We start from the raw sequence: 21576 nt of genomic DNA, 5'->3' as shown, positions 1-21576 counted from the left end.
AAGAGTCCCAGCCAGCCAGCCTAGCAATCTAAGCTCTCCACTATTAAATTATTAAAAACCTAATTTCTGTCTTGCCTCAGTTTCTCTGACATTGCAATGAAAGAATTATATGCAGCCTCTGGCTTCAAAGAGCTTATAGTCTAAATGATGTGACAATATTGACATACTTAAATAAATAATACCTAAGTATAGATAGTAACTAAGTAAATAATAAATACTATTATCGATAGCATATGATTAAGTATCCCCATAAATAAGTGTGCAGAGGAAGAAGTAGCTCATATTGGCCAGACCAATCAGAGAAGACTTCGTGAATGAAGTAAACCTTGAGCTCAGCCTTAAAGGATGGTTGAGATTTAAATATGTGCAGAGAAATGGAGAGTAAACAGCATAGAATAAGCACAATGTGGCGTTTAGTGGAAATGCTTGCCTCAAGCAGTGATGACTTTGGAAAAGCAGGCTGGGGTTTGATTGTAAAATGCCCTCAATGAAAAGATGAGTAATACTGTAAGAACAAACATAAGCCATTCCAACTCCAAAGATCCTAAAGAACAACCTGAGAATTTCTTTTTATATCTAACTTAGATCTCTAGTTAAACCATTCTCTTTCTATTGATCTTTGAATGCAATTGTGTTTCCTCTTTGCTCACTGGGGCCATTTCATTTGCCTAATTGCTACAGGATTAAATGTATAGTTATTCCTCTCCCATTATTTTCTTAATCAGAGGGAAAGACAATTTAAGAATACATAGAGATTAGGATCTCTTCCCTTATAACTTTACTTAAAATGGAAAAAGGAGGAAGAAATAATTTGCAGTTTCATTAAACAGGTAATATGATGTCAATTATTAAATAAGAGATGAAATCTGTATTGTTACATTCTGTGGGGGACAGTTTTCCCCTTCCTGTTCTTAAAGGTATCAGAACACATAGTCATAACCATTTCTCCACTATGGATGATGAATCATTGTCGCCTACATTAAATTCTACTGAACAGAGTTCACTTTGCTCCTGAATCAGTGAAATCCTACCATTGTAGCATAATTAGGGAACTTGACTAAGTGTTTATTAAAAGGTAAGCTGCATACTTGACTCAGACAGTTGGGCTAGGCATCTCACATCTGATTATGAGAATGGATATTTAAAACTGTGTACCTGATCCCTAAAAAGGCTTGGCTACTAAAATGGGAAAAAAGAGGTTGGGAGCTGAGTAGAAATCTTAATAGAACTCTGCTTTCCTACTCAGTTAGACAAGCGGCAAAGACTTAGTGAAATAGGAACAAAATTAATAAATTCATGGAATTCTCCAAGGTTGAAGGTTGTTGTTTTTTGTTTTTTGTTTTTTAATTTCTCACCTAGGTTTTTCACAGAAAATTCAGTTCATGTTCTACATACAGTTTAATGGAAATGTAGAGGAGCAGAAGTCAGTGAACTGTAGCTTTATTCTATTGCAGGACTGGGTTGTTTACAACCAGTACTTTGAATACAAAAAGAGTTTGGTTTGGGTGAATAGGTAACAGGTACAGGAAATGGTGTAGGCCCAGGAGTTACTGATTTTGCAAATATGCAAAAGAATAGACTCTCAAAGTTGGGTTCCAAAGGTTTGCTTTATTCTTTCCCCAAGTAATTCAATTCCTTCTTTCTTAGGACAAGTGAATTGATATATTTACTGCCTTAATAAGTTAATTCCATTTTTTCTTCAATAATCAGTTGTATGTACAATTATTTTCCACTTTTTACAAATGAAGAAACAGAGGCACAGGTTAATTGCCTTGCCATAGTTCTCACGCTCAGAGATATGAATTGAGTCCCTGTATTCTAACTGATATGACACCATAACAAATAGCCATTAACCATATAGAACTATTTATTTGTTTGTTTATATATATGTAAATTCACTTATTTATCAATGTTTTCACTTGCCTACTTTGATAATGCCCTCTGTTAATTGCTGAAAGATATAGAAAGACAAATAAGCACCAGATTCTGCTATTAAAAAACTTGCATTATAATAGGAGAGCTAAAATGTATGTATAGTTTTATTGATACAGAACATAATTTAGTAAATATAAAACAGGAATGTGAAGTAATATCGAATCAGATAAATGACAAGAAACTTTCAGGAGGATCAAAGAAAACTTTTTAGAGGAGATGGCATACAGAAGCAGTCTTAGATAAACATTAGTATCTGTTTTTATTGTATCCAAAGTTTTTAAAATTTTTATTTTTTAAAAATTTATTAACAGTCTTTAAAAAATTAAGTTCCAAATTCTTTTTTCCCCTTCCCTACCAACAAAAGACAAACAATAAGATACCAATTATACATGCAAAATCATGCAAAACATATCTTCATACTAGCTATGCCGGAAAAAAAAAAGTGAAAAAAAGTAAAATGCAAAAAAGTTTCAAATTGCTATCAGAATTCATCAATTCTCTCCCTGGAGGTAAAGAGCATTTTTCATCATGAATCCTCTTGGACCATCATATTGATTAGAGTCACTAAGTCTTTCATAGTTGATCATCATTACAATATTGATGTCATTGTGTACAGTGTTCTTTTTGTACTCACTTCACTTTATATCAGTTCACATTAGTCTTCCCAGATTTTTCTGAACTCATTCTGCTCAGTATTTCTTATAGCATAATAGTAATTCTATTAGTTCCATTTACTGCAACTTATCTAGTCATTCCCCAATTGATGGGTGTCTCTTCACGTTTTGATTGTTTGTCTCCACAAAAAAGAGCTACTATGGATATTTTTGTTTATATAGATCCATTTTCCTTCTTTTTGATCTCTTTGGGATAAAGACCCAATAATATTGCTGAAACAAAACAAAACAAAACAAAACACTGAAACATAGTTTTATTGCCTTTTGGGCATAGTTCCAAATTGTTCTTGGGAATTGTTAGACTACTATTCAATCACTAGAGTTCTCTTTCTAGGGTTTGCTAATGATACTATGATATCATCTCCAAAGACTTGTTTTATTTTCTCATTGATTATTCTTATTCCTTCCATTTCTTTTACTTGTCTTACTACTATAGGTAGCATTTCTCATACAATATTGAATAATATTAGTGATAATGGATATACTGGCTTTATACTTAAATCTTATTGGCAAAGTTTCACTAGTTTATATACTAGTTTATTATAACATTTATTATAAAACTGGTTTATATAGTTTATTATAAATAATTGTTGCTCTTCGTTTTAGATAGCTTCTACTTATCATTTTGAGAAAGTCTCCATTTAAACCTATGCTTTCTATTTTTTAAAAACAGGAATAATTGCTTTATTCTGCCTTTTTTCTTTTAGCTGAAGCAAATGGATTCTTTTGCAGACCCTGATTTGAACTCTATGTGTTTCTTTCTGTTTCCCAAGTGTGTTTCTTGTAAATAAGATATGGTTGGATTCTGGTTTCTAATCCATTTGCTTATCTACTTCTGTTTTATGGGTGAGTTCATCCCATATTTATTCACAGTTAACTGTGAATTTCACTCTTCCCAGAAACCATAGTAGATTTTTATGGTAAGGTTCTTTTTGTTATTACTTGGTCATTTTTTTTTTCTAGCACATTTCTTCACTTTCAACTTTATGGTAAAGTTTGGCTCTGTTCACAGAATGGAAAGGGAGTTAGGTGGAAGACTAACATTTTAGTATTTCCATTTTCAGAACTAATTTTGGGGATTTGAAAGATTTTAGTGCTTCCAAGGGAGTGTGCAAAGAGGAGAGATGTAATCACTGCTGTTCTGATCTGTGCTCTTGTTCTTATCCAGGAAGGGCCCTTATTCCCTTGTGACTGCAGGATGTACAGCTTCTCAGAGTTTTTGTTCCCTTGTGACTGAAAATATTACTGTCCCTCAGGAATAAACTGTACCCAATAAAGAAGTCCTTTCATTAGGAGAGGATTTTAAATCTTATCTATAATTTCTCTTTTGTGTCTCTGAGCATTTACTGAGTTTGCAGGTAAATTCTCTAGTCTTGTTCAACTGTGCAATTTATTCATTCATTTATGAATCTAGCAGAGTCCACCTTTGCTCAAGTAGCCCTAGGTACTGCTATTCCTCCCCAATAGTACAAGTATTGTAATACCAGAGAAATTGAGGCAAGAAAGAGATTAGGGTTTTTAATATTTGAATAGTGGAGAGCTTTGACTAATTGGCTGGATGGGACTCTTGTGTCAAAGCACCCAGCATCTAATAAGTAACTCCAGAGACTCTTATAGGGCTCCACCTATCAGGAAAACAAAGGCAAGATAGGGAGAACCATTTAGTAAGACATAATTTTTGCAAGGACCATAAGTTCTGATAAGTTGGGAGTGAAGAAGGTGGTCAAGCAGGAAACAGGAAGTCTGAGACCAGAAAGATAGAGGGTGTCATCCAGGTATTTGAGATAAATCATCTGGAGTTTTATGATTATTTGAAATGCTAGAGTGGCCAGAGTTCCACAGCCCTGATTTTCTCAGTCCTAATGGCCAGGAAGGGGGGGCATAGCATACTAACTCAGGGAAACTGAGATATTATGATTCAGGAAAACTAATTCAGGAAAACTGAGGCATTTTAGTATTTGATATTTTCCCCTATTTTATCTTGAAGAATGTAGTAATTACCACCCTTTAATCAAGGGAGAATGCCTTCCTAGAACTTTGCCTAGCTAGTGCTGTGAAAATTCCATTATACATCTTTTTTGAGGGCTAAATTAATGCACTGGAGCAATGCAAAATAGTGTTCTCTGCAGGGGGGGGGGACTTATTTGACCTTGAGAAGAGGGGGAAATGTGCCAGATCCATTTCATCCTTAAATTGCTGCCATATTGACTTGCAGTCCAACTTAAGCAGGTCATTATCCTCCCTGGGTGAGAAAATTAATCTCCATTTTTAACATGGTATAAGACTATGAGTATTAATTCATGCTCTTTTAGTTGAGTAGATATAAATTGTAACTTAGCACAGAGAAATCAATGTAGGTATTATTGAGATAGTGAGGTCAGGAAGTAGTTCTTCACTCCTTTTGGGGAAGAGAAAAATCCAGTAGAATAGGAAAGGCATCCTAGTTACACTGGAGGAGATAATAGGTATGAAACAAGTGTCCCTTGAAAATAAGGCTGAACAACCTAAAACTTTAGTGAAAAGCAGAATGTCACACACACACACACACACACAACATAATGAGAGTTATATAACCCTACTAAATTTGTGCCCTAAGGACTCAGGGTCAACTTTTGGATCTTCTCATCACACAGATTAAGGTAATATGACTCCCAATAAGTCCCTCTACTTACCACCAAATGGTGACATTTGGTGAAGTCATGGGATTTGCTTTTTTTTTTTTTCCACCTGAGTCTTCAGTCATTGAAACAGATATAAGAGGTTGTCTAGAGTGGAAAAAAACAGATCACAGACCCCCAAAAGAAGAGTATGAAGAATCATTAAAGGGAGAGTGAGAGTGAGGGGGGGAAGGGAAAAATGGGAGAGGGAGAAATGGAAAGGGAGAGAAGAGACCCATCTTTCCAAAGGAAGGAAGAAAGAAAAGAAACAAGTATATATTAAGTTCTTATTGATCCTCACAGTAATATTGTAGGTGCTATTATTACTCCAATTTACAGTTGAGAAAACTGAGACATAGAAATTAAATAACTTGCATAGAGTCACAAAGCTTATAAATATATGAGGCTAGATCTGAAATTAGGTATCAATAACCAGGCCCAAGGCTGGTTTTACCACTTAGCTGCCTCATGGAAGGGGAAATTCTATTAAGTCTATAGGGAGAGAAGTTTAAAATTCTGAACATGTTGGAAGGCTGATTTATTCCTACATTTCCACTTTCCAAAGTTCATTCTCTCTCCACATGTCTCTCCCCAAAGAAGGTCTGGAGTCATGTGTGTCTATTCTCAGGAAGCAAGGAAAAGATCATTTTTCTCTCATACTCTCATGTCAATTACCTTTCCCAAAAATATATGACATAAAATAATCATTCCCTTCCCCTCATGCAAAATTTTATGCAAGTATTCCAGGTTTGAATTGAAAAATACAGATAGATAGATATGTAAGTGGGTAAGTAGATAAGATAGATAAATAGATAATTTATGTAACATTGTGTGTCAGAAATTCTGTTAAATTCTAGAAATACTAAAGCAATAAAGACAATCCTTGCCTTTAAAGAGCTTGCAATAGTTGAGGAGGAGAAGGATTTGGAGAGAATTAAATATAAATAAAGTGAAGCATGTCTGATTTCTTTTCTGAAATGCTGGTCCCAGGAAGGGAGTCTCTAAAGAGGAGATCATGAATGTATAGTCTAACAGCTAAATAAAATATAGAAAGAAGAGTTGAAAGCCTGAAACAATTGTGGATCTATATATGGTCACTAGGGTCTCTGAAATTTTAGTACTTTGAGTTTCATAAATTAGAAGAGTTAATTGAATATTTTTTCTCCAAGGTTATGTGAATAAGACAGTTTGAATATTTGTCAATTTAATATAACTGATTTTAATTTATTTTAAGCTTCCATTTTGTGATTAGGTTGTTTTGAATAAATTGTTTTTCAGTAATAAGATAAGCACTTGTGTGGTATGATTAAAAAATATGTTCTTAAACAATGGACAAGTATATATGGAACCTCTGATAGGAAAGGCATTAACAGAAAAATTATGAATAGCTTTATCTACAGTTTATGAAATAAACTACCAATCAAATTATCAAATTGCTACTCATAGTAGCAATATACAAAAACTCCAGAGGCCCAGGTAATCAATCTGCTTGTAGGTTGTGACTTAAACTGTATCCTTCACACTTCAGAGTGTATTTTATGGGAGATTCTTACCAGATAATCAACTTGGAGGAAGACACATGTCCTCTAATGGAACAGAGAGAGAACTTTGTCATGAGTCCAATAGGAAAGAAGCTTACTGCAACCGTTAAGACACATATGAGAGGTTTATTGTTAGAATATGTTTTGTATTGCTTATATGTATTGGTAAATAAAATTGCATTGTATGGATTGAGAATGTAAGCCTAATTAATGTTGCTGTCACATTAGTTAATCTAGGTGACAGTAAGTCAGCTAAAAGTATGCTTTGTGTGTCACAGGGAAGCTACCACCTGGATGATCTGAAGTTTCTTAAATCCTTCTTGGGAAGGATTTGATGGGGTCACGGCATTGCCTGTATACATCATTACTGATTGTTTCTTAGCTGATGCTCAATCGAGGAAGATACCCTTAGTATAAACTAATAGTCTCTCCTAAGCTGGGAACACAACCATGGTTTCCAATAGGCTTCAACTTGAATCTAAAAATTATTTCTTCTAGACTAGCTGTTGGGACTACCTCTCAAATGGGGTGAAAAAGTTGCTTCCATATTGCTCAAGGACAAGTACGAAGGACTCACTAAAGAAAATGCTATCCATAAATTTCATAAAGAACTGATAGATTCAGAATGCAGATTGAAGCATTTTTAAACTATTCTTTCTTATACTTTTTTTTCTTTCTTATCTGTTTCTTCATTCACAACTATGATTAATATGGAAGTATGTTTTATGTGATAATGCATGTATGAACTATATCAAACAGCTTGTCATTCTTAGAAGAGGGGAGAGGAGAGAGAAAAATTTGGAACTCAAAATCTTATAAAAATGAATGCTAATTTTTTGATGAAATAAACAAAAAGAATTAAAATATTCAGGTGAAAAGTGAAATAAAATCATAACAGAAACAAATAAACAAAAAGGTGCTTCCTATGGCTTTGCTAGAGGAAAGATTTGAGCAAATAAAATACTCTGGAATGAATATTAAGAATGTCACACAATAACCAGTTCAATGTATTTGTTCGACAAAAGGTCTGCAGTGAGATTTTATGCTCATCAGCAGCTACTGGTCTGATTTTGAATTAAGTCCCCAAAACCATATCCCACCCCTTATCTAGCATCTTTTCATTTAACTTCTTAAAAAGTAGCATTTTGAAAAATGAAATTAATGACAAAATATTAAATATCTTGATTAGCAGGTTTACAGAATTAAAAAAAATCTAGATGAAGGATCGGTTACATCCCAGACTAGGCTCCCCTGTTATGGGATTTTCACACTCTTCTAAGGACTAAGGGAAAAAAACATGTTCATGAATTTTAAGAACATTTTTTTTCAACTGGGTCCTGTGAAAATCTATTTCATTTTGGAATATATTTTGCTATTCATTTTTATGTTGGGTGTGCCTGATGTTCTGGAAGTTTTCAAATTTAAATGATACAATCTTGTAAAACTTTCTAGCTTTTTCATAATACTTACTTCACAAAATCACATAATTTGAATTTTGAAGAAAAGACTTCAGAAACAAGACATCAGATCCAAACATAATTGGCAACTAAAATCCCCTTTCTGACAGCATTGATTAAGTGGGCCCTCCAGCCTCTGTTTGGAGACATCAGTAAAAGGAAATGCCTTCTCCTGGGCAACCCATTTCACTTTCAAAGGGTTAAAATTGTGGGTTTTTTTTCTTTCTTTTTATTTTATTAAAGCTTTTTTATTTTAAAAACATATGCATGGATAGTTTTTCAATATTGACCCTTGTAAAACCTTGTGTGCCAAATTTCCCCCCCTTATCCCCCACCCCCTCCTCTAGATAATAAGGAATCCAATATATATTAAGCATGTGCAATTCTTCTATACATATTTCTACAATTATTGTGCTACACAAGAACAATCAGATCCAAAAGGCAAAAAAAGAGAAAGAAAGCAAAATGCAAGCAAACAACAACAGAGTGAAATGCTATGTTGTGATCCATGCTCAGTTCCCACAGTCCTCTCTCTGGGTGCACATGAGTCTCTTCATCACAAGACCTTGGGAACTGGTCTGGATCATCTCATTGTTGAAAGAGCCACATCCATCTGAACTGATCTTGTTGTTGCCAAGTACAATGATCTCTTGGTTCTGCTCATTTCATTTAATATTAGTTCATGATGCTTTTAAATGCCATTAGTTTACAGTGTGAAAGTTTATAATCATACTGAAGTCTCTCTAGGTCTCTCTAAAATCCTTTTGTTGATTGTTTTTTATAGATCAATAATATTCCATAGCATTTCATATACCATAACTTATTCAGCCATTTCTAACTGATGGGCATCCAGTTTCTTGCCACTCCAAAAAAAGGGCTCCTACAAATATTTCTGTACATGTTGGTCCCTTTACCTTTTTTATGATCTATTTTGGTTATAAGCCCAGCAGAAACACTGCTGGATTAAACTTTATGCACAGTTTGATAGCCCTTTGGGCATAGCTGCAAATTATTCTCCTGAATGGTCAGATAAGTTCACAACTCCAACAATGCATTAGTGTCCCAATTTTCCCACATCCCCTCCAATATTCATCATTATTTTTTCCTGTCATGTTAGCCAATCTTAGAGGTGTGTAGTGGTACTTCAGAGTTTTCTGAATTTGCATTTCTCTGATCAATTGTGATTTAGAGCACCTTTTCATATGACTAGAAATGGTTTCAATTACTTCGTCTGAAAATTATGTGTTAATATCTTTTGACTATCAATCAGAGAATGGCTTGAATTCTTATAAATTTGAGTAAAATATTTATATATTTTAGAAAATAGCCCTTTGTCAGAACAAAGGGTTCAAATTGTTGAAAAAATTTCCTCTACATTAAGCTTAACACTCTCTCAAATGTTTACCTGATGCTATTAGTTCAACCTAGTTTAAGTAAAACAACCCTTTTTTTTTCCAAATTTAATATTGTTGGCTAGATGTTTCAGTCATTTCCAACTTCTGTGAACTTATTTGGGGTTTTATTGGCAAGAGTGGTTTGACATTTCTTTTTCCTGCTCATTTTACAGATGAGGAAAGTGAGACAAACAAGATTAATTGACTTGCTAAAGGTCACACAGAAAGTAAGTGTTTGGGGCTGGATTCAAAATTAGGTCTTCTTGACTTGAGATCTGGTGTTTTATCTACCATATTACTTAGATGCCAAATAATAGCCTTCACATATTTGAAGACTATGATCATATCTCCTTCCACAATCTTTAATAAAGAATAAATATCTACAATTCTTTCCTCATATGCAATACTCATGGTATAATGAAACTTATTAGAATTACTATATCATTCTAAGCATTTTACATCCTGACACTGTCCAATAACCTTTCCTCCGCAATTTATGTTCTTTGCAGTTTTGAAAGATACCAATTCATCCAAGTCATTATTTAAAATATTTTTAGCACAGGCCAAAAATGGATCTTTTGGGAATTCCACTGTAGATCTCCCTCCAAGTTGATCCTATCCTACTGATGAGAATTAGTTAAGAAGTATCTAAATGAAATTAGGTTTAATTGAGGTCTAGTGACAGTTTCAGGGTACAGTGAGTCAAATAGAGCTCCCCTACAACTCCTTTGGATTTGGCACAAACATATGGAGTTAAATGAGGTCTAGTAACGGTGCAAGAGTCCTTTGTAAAGGAATTTACAGACATGAAAACCAAAACTGATAAAAGAGGTTTATTATGGGTTTTGGAGGTAAAGTTAAAAGGTAGAAAGATACCAGAGCCAGGGTTGGTTCTGATGGGCAGAAATCCTTGACATGACCAGCGAAAGGATGCCATGTTTGGGATCTCTGCAAAGAGTGGACACCAGTTTTGCCCTTTTTATACTAGGGGGGCTTTTGATAATCTGAAGGGGCTCTTGGGTGGAGTCCCAAGTTGGCTTCTGGCTTGAGCTTCAGCCAGAGTTAGAATTTGAATAGAATTCAATGGGTTTTTAGATAATGAGGAAACTATTTATGCTAGGGGTGGAGGTTGGGAAACCTGAGCAGATCATTAGAATGGGGGCTGGGACAGCCCAAGTTGGCTCACATCCCATGGGGGCTGGGAGAGCCTGGATATCTCCCATTGGAATTCAAAATGGTGCTTTTGACCAGGATTTGTGAATCAAAGGTCTTAACTTCTTCAGCCATGGGGGGTTAGGAATCAGAAAGGAATCTTAAAGGGGCCACAGCCCACATCACTACTAATGACCACTCCTTGGATTGTTCATCCAATCAGATTAGGATGTACAGCTAGCTCACATCTTTCCAACTTGCCCACAAAGATAATTGCTGAAATCTACAGCATTCACTCTGATTATCTAGTTATCTCTAAGAGAATGAGATTAGTTTGGTATGTTCTGCTCTTGATAAAGTAATATTGGCTTTTAGTAATTATGATTTCCCTTTAAAATATTCCCTTTAATAATATATTCTAGCATTTCCCAGAATCAGAAGTCAAATCCACTAGTTTAGAGTGAAGTTTTAATCATACATTAGTAGTTCTAACATTTTAGACTCACAGCTGTAGTATACTGAGTAATTATTTATTGTGTTCATCCTAACAGAAATGGAATATAAAATTTTCAGCTGATAAACCAAAAATATTCAATAATCTATTTACAAGTAAAGTTGCTTATATCTTGAATATATACTGAATTCCCTTGCTCTTTTGTATTCAATTGTTTAATAATGTATTTGTTTTTAATTCATGTTAATGTAGCCCTATGAAGTAGTTGAAGGAAGTAACATCATCAAAGAGAAACACTAAGGAATAACATGTGAAAAGAAATAAAACTGTAAAGGATTTTCAATGACTGATTCACCTTCCCATTCCCAGAATTAGCCACGCCAAAAAGTTCTATGAGCATTCTTCCTCACATTCCCTTTATAAGTTGTTCTCCTCTGCCATATTGAAACAGACCATTTTCTGATAATATTCCTTTGAGTTTTTAATATTATCTTCAGTGACTTGTTACTTTTTTGCAGCTTTTAAAACTAGTTCATTCTTCTAATTACAGTGGAAATTCCAATTTCAGTGGAAAAATTTCTACTTTTTTGTCTATTCTGGGTCCCTTTATCCCCCTCAATATACATGCTCTAAGAGAAGTCATCCATTTCTATGCATTTTATGTGACCAAATTCTATATATACTTTGGATCAGTAACTAGTATTAAATGTATTTTTCCACTTCTTTATATGCTTGGGAAAATGATATAATAGTAATGTATCAAAACAGAAGATTATTTTATATCAGATCCAGGGATTTGGAAAAATAAGCTTATTTTTCCCCCTAAATTTATCTTTCCTCTTCCCTTTTTTTCAGTGATAATATTACCATTCTTCTAGGAAACTAAATTCAAAACCTTTTCAGAAAATCATTGATTGATGTTTTTTTATGATTCTGTACTTCTCCCATTTTGTTTATTATCCATTAATTTCCCTTTATCTGACAATTATATCCCCACAATATCTTTTGAATCTTCCCCTTTTCTCTATTCACAGTTTAGCACTTATATCATCCCTTATATAGATCATCACAATCACTCCTTAACTCTTGGAAATTCAATTCAATTTTTCAAAAGTGATTTCTATTATAGCATATCTGATAAGCAGTCAATCATCCTTTCTTTATCAATGAGATGTCACCACTTACTAAGAAAAAACTTTTCCACTTTTGCATAACTCTACAAGGCTGGACCTAGAGTCAGGAAGAGTCATTTTCTTCAGTTCAAATCTGACCTCAGAGAGGTAAGCATGTTAGCTGGGCAGGTCATTTAACTTTATTTGTCTCAATTTTCTCATTTGTAAAAGGAGCTGGAAAAAAGAAATGGCAAATCGTTCTCATATGTTTGCCAAGAATACCCTCAATGGAGTGACAAAGATGTGGACATAACTTAAACAAATTTACAACAATAAATATTATGAGGAATTTTTTCTGATATTAAGTTTTAATTTGCTTTTTTATAACTTTCATCCATTTGTCCTGGATCTATCCACTGGAGTCAAATAGGATGAGACGAACCTATTCTCCATTTGACAGCCTATCAAATATTTAGGGATACCTAGCATCCTTCGTTCCTTTTCTCTCCTCCATCATGTCTTCTCTTTTACGGGTTGAATATCCCCAGTTCCATTAAGGTAACCTCAAATGAGCTGGAATTCATTATATTTGTACTATTCTCTGTAAGATTTCTAGGTTATCAATAACATTCTTTTTTCCCCTGAGGCAGCAGGGTTAGGGTTGCACAGGGTCACACAGCTAGGAAGCATTAAGTGTCTGAGGCTAGATTTGACCTCAGGTCCCCCTGACTTTAGGGCTGGTGCTCTATTCACTGTGTCAGCTAGTTGCCCAATCAAAAACATTCATAACTTGGAACATTCTGAATTAATTAAAATGTTCTAAATATGGTCTGACTAGAGCAGAAAGAAAACCTTATCATTTCTCATTACCCCAGGATTTCATTACAATTTATACTACACTAACCCCCTCTCCCAGATCTTTTTTTTTTTCAGATGAACTGCTATGTAACTGTCCTTCCTATATCCTCTTCTTATGAATCCAAGTATAAGACTTTACATTCATTGCTACTGATTCTTATCTTGTTTGATTCAATTCAGTGCTTGAGGATAAGATTGTGGTTTGTCCTTCATTCTTTTTTTTTTTTTTTTTTTTTTTTTAATTTTAAATTTTTTTATTTTTTTTTATTTTATTTTATAATTATAACATTTTTTGACAGTACATATGCATGGGTAATTTTTTACAACATTATCCCTTGCACTTACTTCTATTCAGATTTTTTCCCTTCCTCCCCCAACCCCCTCCCCCAGATGGCAAGCAGTCTTATATATGTTAAATATATTACAGTATAATTTAGATACAATATATGTGTGTAGAACCGAATTTTTTGTTGCACAGGAAGAATTGGATTCAGAAGGTAAAAATAACAGTTTACATTCATTTCCCAGTCCTTTTCTGGATGTAGCTGGTTCTGTCCATCATTAATCAATTGGAATTGGATTAGCTCTTCTCTATGTTGAAGAAATCCACTTCCATCAGCATACATCCTCGTACAGTATCATTGTTGAAGTGTATAATGATCTTCTGGTTCTGCTCGTTTCACTCAGCATCAGTTGATGTAAGTCTCTCCAAGCCTCTCTGTATTTCTCCTGTTGGTCATTTCTTATAGAACAGTAATATTCCATAACATTCATATACCATAGTTTACCCAACCATTCTCCAATTGATGGACATCCATTCATCTTCCAGCCTCTAGCCACTATGAAAAGGGCTGCCACAAACATTTTGGCACATACAGGACCCTTTCCCTTCTCTAGTAGTTCCTTGGGGTATAAGCCCAGTAGTAGTATGGCTGGGTCAAAGGGTATGCACATTTTGATAACTTTTTGGGCATAATTCCAGATTGCTCTCCAGAATGGTTGGATTCTTTCACAACTCCACCAACAATGCATCAGTGTCCCAGTTTTCCCACAACCCCTCCAACATTCATCGTTATTTGTTCCTGTCATTTTAGCCAATCTGACAGGTGTGTAATGATACCTCAGAGTTGTCTTAATTTGCATTTCTCTGATCAATAGTGATTTGGAACACTCTTTCATATGAGTGGAAATAGTTTTAATTTCATCATCTGAAAATTGTCTGTTCATATCCTTTGACCATTTATCAATTGGAGAATGGCTTGATTTCTTATAAATTAAAGTCAATTCTCTGTATATTTTGGAGATGAGGCCTTTATCAGAACCTTTAACTGTAAAAATTTTTTCCCAATTTGTTACTTCCCTTCTAATCTTGTTTGCATTAGTTTTGTTTGTGCAGAAACTTTTTAATTTGGTGTAATCAAAATGTTCTATTTTGTGATCAATAATGGTCTCTAGTTCTCCCTTGGACACAAACTCCTTCCTCCTCCACAAGTCTGAGAGGTAAACCATCCCATGTTCCTCCAATTTATTTATGATTTCGTTCTTTATGCCTAAATCTTGGACCCATTTTGATCTAATCTTAGTATGTGGTGTTAAATGTGGGTCCATGCCTAGTTTCTGCCATACTAATTTCCAGTTTTCCCAGCAGTTTTTGTCAAATAATGAATTCTTATCCCAAAATTTGGGATCTTTGGGTTTGTCAAAGATTAGATTGCTATTTTTATTCACTATCTTGTCCTGTGAACCTAACCTATGCCACTGATCAACTAGTCTATTTCTTAGCCAATACCAAATGGTTTTGGTGACTGTTGCTTTATAATATAGCTTTAAATCAGGTACACTTAGACCACCTTCCTCTGACTTTTTTTTCATTAGTTCCCTTGCAATTCTCGACCTTTTATTCTTCCATATGAATTTTGTTGTTATTTTTTCTAGGTCATTAAAATAGTTTCTTGGGAGTCTGATTGGTATAGCACTAAATAAATAGATTAGTTTGGGGAGTATTGTCATCTTTATTATATTCGCTCGGCCTATCCAAGAACATTGAATGTCTTTCCAATTATTTAAATCTGACTTTATTTTTGTGGCAAGTGTTTTGTAATTTTGCTCATATAATTCCTGACTCTCCTTTGGTAGATATATTCCCAAATATTTGATACTATCGACTGTTATTTTGAATGGAATTTCTCTTTGTATCTCTTGCTGTTGGATTGTGTTGGTAATGTATAAAAATCCTGAGGATTTATGTGGATTTATTTTGTATCCTGCGACTTTGCTAAAATTCTGAATTATTTCTAATAGCTTTTTAGCAGAGTCTTTGGGGTTCTCTAAGTATACCATCATGTCATCTGCGAAAAGTGACAATTTGATTTCTTCATTTCCTACTCTAATTCCTTGGATCTCTTTCTCGGCTCTTATTGCCGAGGCTAGAGTTTCTATTACTATATTGAATAGTAATGGTGATAGTGGGCAACCTTGTTTCACTCCTGATCTTACAGGGAAAGGTTCTAGTTTATCACCATTACATATGATGTTTACTGAAGGTTTTAAATATATGCTCCTTATTATTTTAAGGAATAGTCCATTTATTCCTATACTCTCAAGCGTTTTTAGTAGGAATGGATGTTGGATTTTATCAAATGCCTTTTCTGCATCTATTGAGATGATCATATGGTTTTTATTAATTTGATTATTAATATGGTCAATTATACTAATAGTTTTCCTAATATTAAACCAGCCCTGCATTCCTGGTATAAATCCCACTTGGTCATAGTGTATTATCCTGGGGATGATTTTCTGAAGTCTATTTGCTAATATCTTATTTAAGATTTTAGCATCAATATTCATTAAGGAAATTGGTCTATAGTTTTCTTTCTCTGTTTTCGATCTACCTGGTTTAGGTATCAGTACCATGTCTGTGTCATAGAAGGAATTTGGTAGGACTCCTTCAATCCCTATTTTTTCAAATAGTTTACATAGCATTGGAGTTAGTTGTTCTTTAAATGTTTGGTAGAATTCACCTGTAAATCCATCTGGTCCTGGGGACTTTTTCTTAGGAAGTTGGTTAATAGCTTGGTCTATTTCTTTTTCTGAGATGGGACTATTTAGACTACTTACTTCTTCCTCTGTTAATCTGGGCAAGCTATATTTTTGAAGGTATTCTTCCATTTCATTTAAGTTATCGAATTTATCGGCATAAAGTTGAGCAAAGTAGCTCCTAACTATTGTTCTAATTTCCTCTTCATTAGTGGTGAGTTCACCCTTTTCATTTTCAAGACTATCAATTTGCTTTTTCTCTTTCCTTTTTTTAATCAGGTTTACTAAGGGTTTGTCTATTTTGTTGGTTTTTTCATAAAACCAACTCTTAGTTTTATTAATTAATTCAATAGTTTTTTTACTTTCAATTTTATTAATCTCACCTTTTATTTTTTGAATTTCAAGTTTTGTTTTTGTCTGGGGGTTTTTAATTTGTTCCTTTTCTAGCAATTTTAGTTGTAAACCCAATTCGTTGGCCCTCTCTTTCTCTACTTTATGCAAGTAGGCCTGTAGAGATATAAAACTTCCCCTAATTACTGCTTTGGCTGTATCCCACACATTTTGGTATGATGTCTCATTATTGTCATTTTCTTGGGTGAAGTTATTAATTATGTCTATGATTTGCTGTTTTACCCAATCATTCTTTAGTATAAGATTATTTAGTTTCCAATTATTTTTTGGTCTATTTTCCCCTGGCTTTTTATTAAATGTTATTTTGATTGCATTATGGTCTGAAAAGGATGCATTTACTATTTCTGCCTTACTGCATTTGATTTTGAGGTTTTTATGCCCTAGTATATGATCAATTTTTGTATAGGTTCCATGAACTGCTGAGAAGAAAGTATATTCCTTTCTGTCTCCATTTAGCTTTCGCCAAAGATCTATCATATCAAACTTTTCTAGTATTCTATTTACCTCTTTGACTTCTTTCTTATTTATTTTGTGGTTTGATTTATCTAATTCTGAGAGTGCAAGGTTGAGATCTCCCGCTATTATAGTTTTGCTATCTATTTCCTCTTGCAGCTCTCTTAATTTCTCTTTTAAGAATTTAGATGCTGCACCACTTGGTGCATACATGTTTAATATTGATACTGCTTCACTATTGACGCTTCCCTTTAGCAGGATATAATGCCCTTCCTTATCTCTTTTAATTAGATCAATTTTTGTTTTTGCTTGATCTGAGATGAGGATGGCTACTCCTGCTTTTTTGGTTTTACCTGAAGCATAATAGATTCTGCTCCACCCTTTTACTTTTAGTTTGAATGTCTCATCCTGTTTCAGGTGTGTTTCCTGTAAACAACATATAGTAGGATTCTGACTTTTAATCCAGTCTGCTAACTGCTTCCTCTTTATGAGGCAGTTTGCCCCATTCACATTTATGGTTAGAAGGACTAATTCTATATTGCTTGCCATCCTATTAACCCCTGCTTATGCTTTTCCCCTTTCCTTCCCTTTTACCCTCCTATCCAGTATTCAACTGGTAAACACCACTTGCTTTTCACAGCCCTCCCTTTTTAGGATCCCTCCCCCACCTTAAAGATCCTCCCCTTATTTTATCCCTTTTCCTCGAAATTACTGTATTCCCTTCCCCTTAGCTTACTCCTTCCCTTTCACTTTTCAATGAAATGGAAGAAGTTTCACCATAAATCGAATATGTCTATTGATACACGCTATGTTCATCTCCCTCCTTTCTTTCTCTCAGATATAATAACCTTTTTGCCTCTTCATGAGATGTAGTACCACCACTTTATACTTTATGATATAATCTCCTTTCCATCTCTAGTTTCTAAGACAAATTGTACATATGTTCTTTACATATTTTTTTGACAGAAGTATAGTTCTCAAGATTTCTTTTTACCTTTTTTAGAAGTCTCTTGAGTTCTGTATTTGAAGATCAAACCTTTTATGTAGGTCTGCTTTTTTCATCAAAAATAGATGGAATTCATTTATTTCGTTAAATGTCCATCTTCTTCCCTGGAAAACTATGCTCATTCTTGCTGGGTAAGTTATTCTTGGCTGCATACCAAGTTCCTTAGCCTTTCGGAATATCATGTTCCAGGCCCTGCGTTCTTTTAATGTGGACGCTGCTAGATCCTGTGTTATCCTTATTGTGGATCCTCCATATCTGAATTGTTTTTTTCTAGCAGCTTCCAATATCTTTTCCTTTGTCTGATGGTCCTTGAACTTGGCCACTATATTTCTTGGCGTTTTGATTTTAGGGTCCCTTTCAGTAGGTGATCGATGAATTTTCTCAATGTCTATTTTACCCTCTGTTTCCAGAATGTCTGGGCAGTTCTCTTTGATAATTTCCTCGAAAATGGTGTCCAAGCTCTTTTTTTCCTCCCATTTTTCAGGGAGTCCGATTATTCTCAAATTGTCTCTCCTGGATCTGTTTTCTAGGTCTGTTGTCTTTCTGGTAAGGTACTTGACAGTCTTTTCAATTGTTTCATTTCTCTGGTTTTGCTTGACTCCCTCTTGGTTTCTCCTTGAGTCATTCATTTCTACTTGTTCCAGTCTAATTTTCAATGATGTATTTTCTTCACTCACTTTTTTTATATCTCTTTGTAATTGTCCAATTGAGTTTTTATCTTCTATGGAATTTTTTTCCATTTTATCCATTTTATTTTTTAGAGAGCTGATTTCTTTTTCCAGCTCTCTAATCCTGTTTTCCTTGGAGTTGTTTACCTTTTCCAGCTCACTAATCCTGTTTTCCTTGGAGTTGTTTACCTTTTCCAGCTCACTAATCTTGTTTCTCAATGATTTGATTTCTTTATCCATTCTGTCTTTGAATGCATGGGATGACCTCTCCAGGCTCTCTTGCCAAGCCTCCCTTTCCTTTTCCCATTTCTCTTCCAGCTCTCTTGTGAGAGCCTTTTTGATTTCCTCTATGAGGTTCTTTTGTATTGAGGAGCAGCTTATATCCCTCCCAGGGGATACATCTGGGGACATTCTGTTCCTAGTCTCTTCAGCATTTGAAGTTTGCTCCCTCTCCACACAGAAGCTGTCAATGGTTAGAGCCCTTTTGAATTTTTTGTTCATTTTGTCAGAGCAGGAATCAAAGAAAACAAACTGACAAGAGAAACAATTGGTCTGTTTTGGGGGGGATGGGGCTGGATGGTGTTAATGGGCTTCCTCTACAGACTGGGGGTAGGGCAGCAGAGAGCCACTAACAGAACAGCAATGACTGTACTGAGTCTGCGCTCTGAGGCTCTGAGAACGCACCGAGTCAGTTCAGGTGGGGGTTGGGGTTGGCCGGGTTCTGAGAGATGCTGGCTTTCTGGGGTTTTAATCTTCACCTCGGTGTTTACACCCTCTCCACCGCTCCTGGCTTGCTGCCAAGACGGAGCATCCACACTGGGGCAAAAGCCCTTTCGCAGAAACGGCAGAGATCACACCCCTCCCCCTCTGGTCTGAGCTGTGTGAGCTGCCTGTCTTGCTCTGGCTGTCTGCCCTCAGTCTGCGCCCAGTCTGATTGACCCTCCCCCGAACAAACACAGACCTTTTCTGGCGACTTTCAAGGATGTCTTCTCTTGGTAATAATTTGTGGATTTCTTTCTGGGTCAAGCATTAAGTCAGAGGCTTGTCATGAAGTAAGTTCTGAGAGAAAACGAGGAGCTCAAGCAGCTGTCTGCCTCCACGCCGCCATCTTGGCCGGAAGTCTGTCCTTCATTCTTGAAGAGGACCATGAAATCAGGGAGGCTATGCTGTGACATGCAAGTGAACTGGATTTAAGAAAGGGAATTTTGTGCAAGGTCACTTGCCTCACTTTCCCCTCCAGAGCAATCTGGGTCAAGTGGCAAGATATAGACAAGACAACTAGAGATGGCTTTGGATACAATGGGAGACCTTAACCAATTTTGGATCATCAGCAGACTCCCTGGGAAGAGGTCTGTCATAATTCTACTTTGTCATTATTCAATATCCTTTCACCCTTTTATCCCCCACCAGATCATTTTTTTTCTCACCTGCATTCCCTTACTTCAGTGAGCAATAGTGAGAAGGATACAACCTACACCCCTCTGTTTTTCAACTTCTTCCCTAAGATTTTGTCATTATTGGCAACATAATTTAGGTTTCTTCTGGCAGTAGAACTTGTGCCTATGTGAATCTTCAGACAGGATAGGAATTATTCATTTTCATAAGTCTCCTGAAGAAAAGTCCCTTAATAGACCTTTTAGTGATTGTTCTCAGGTTAACATGGAACTGTCTTAGTAGTCCTAAGCAGGGAGTCACAAACTATATCAACTTTCTTTCTCTGACTCTTAATGGATGATTTCTCACCTGATAGTTTCTGTGGTTCTACTATGTTGTTTCTTATATTATTTCTCTACTTCACTCTCTCTTATGTCCTATCCTTCACATAGCTGTTAGATTAATATTTCTAAAGCATCAATTTCAACAGATCCCTCCTTTATTCATGAGGCTTCAGTGGGCTATTGTCTTAAAGTAAAACACTAATTTGTCATTTAAGGGCCTCCATAATCTGTCTGCAGCACAATTTCTCAGTTTCCTTCCACTTTAGTCCTTTATCACCACACTGTACATTCTACTCAATTGATATTACTTGGTCCTGCTATGAACTCCAAATAACACCTCTTTGCCTCTTAGTCTTGGTATAGAATATTCACTTTCCTCAATGCCTGGAGCATACTTTTGCTTTGCATATAGATTTTATAAAATTTTTCTTTAAACCTCACATCTTACATGAAGGATTTCCTGACTCTTTTTTAGCTAAGTGCATTACCATCCATCTTTAAATATTCCTAGGATTGGAATCTTTTCTTTGTCTCCATTACTATTTTGTATCAAGATGAATTTGTTCACAGTAAAATGTTATCTCATTGAAGACAAGTATTGTTTTATTATTCTTCAGTCCCATGCAATTAGCATAATAATTTGTGTGTGTGTCACACATACACACAGGTACAATATATAAGGAGTTAATGATAGAAACAGAAGAGTACTACTGATCTAACACTTAGCTTTGACATAACACAATACTTCTGTGAATTCAAAACACATATCTTATCTCTAATGGATCAGCAACAGCAACATAATAAATGCAAAACTGCAAATTTTGCATTTCCATTTTAATGGCATTAATTAGAAAATTCAGTGATAGAGAATCCTTAACCTTTTGGAGATAAATACTTCACAATTTATAGAATTATCATTCAGTCCTGTTAGTTCCCCTGAAATTCTTCTTTAGTGAAATAACTATATAGAACTATATTATGACTTTGATCACCCTTAATGAAACTTCAAAGTCATGTTGGAACTAATTAAGCTATTGAAAAGGCATTTGA

The sequence above is a fragment of the Sminthopsis crassicaudata genome, chromosome 1 (genome assembly GCF_048593235.1).
Source record: "Sminthopsis crassicaudata isolate SCR6 chromosome 1, ASM4859323v1, whole genome shotgun sequence".
NCBI lineage: Eukaryota > Metazoa > Chordata > Mammalia > Dasyuromorphia > Dasyuridae > Sminthopsis > Sminthopsis crassicaudata.
This window is presented reverse-complemented; position numbering follows the sequence as displayed.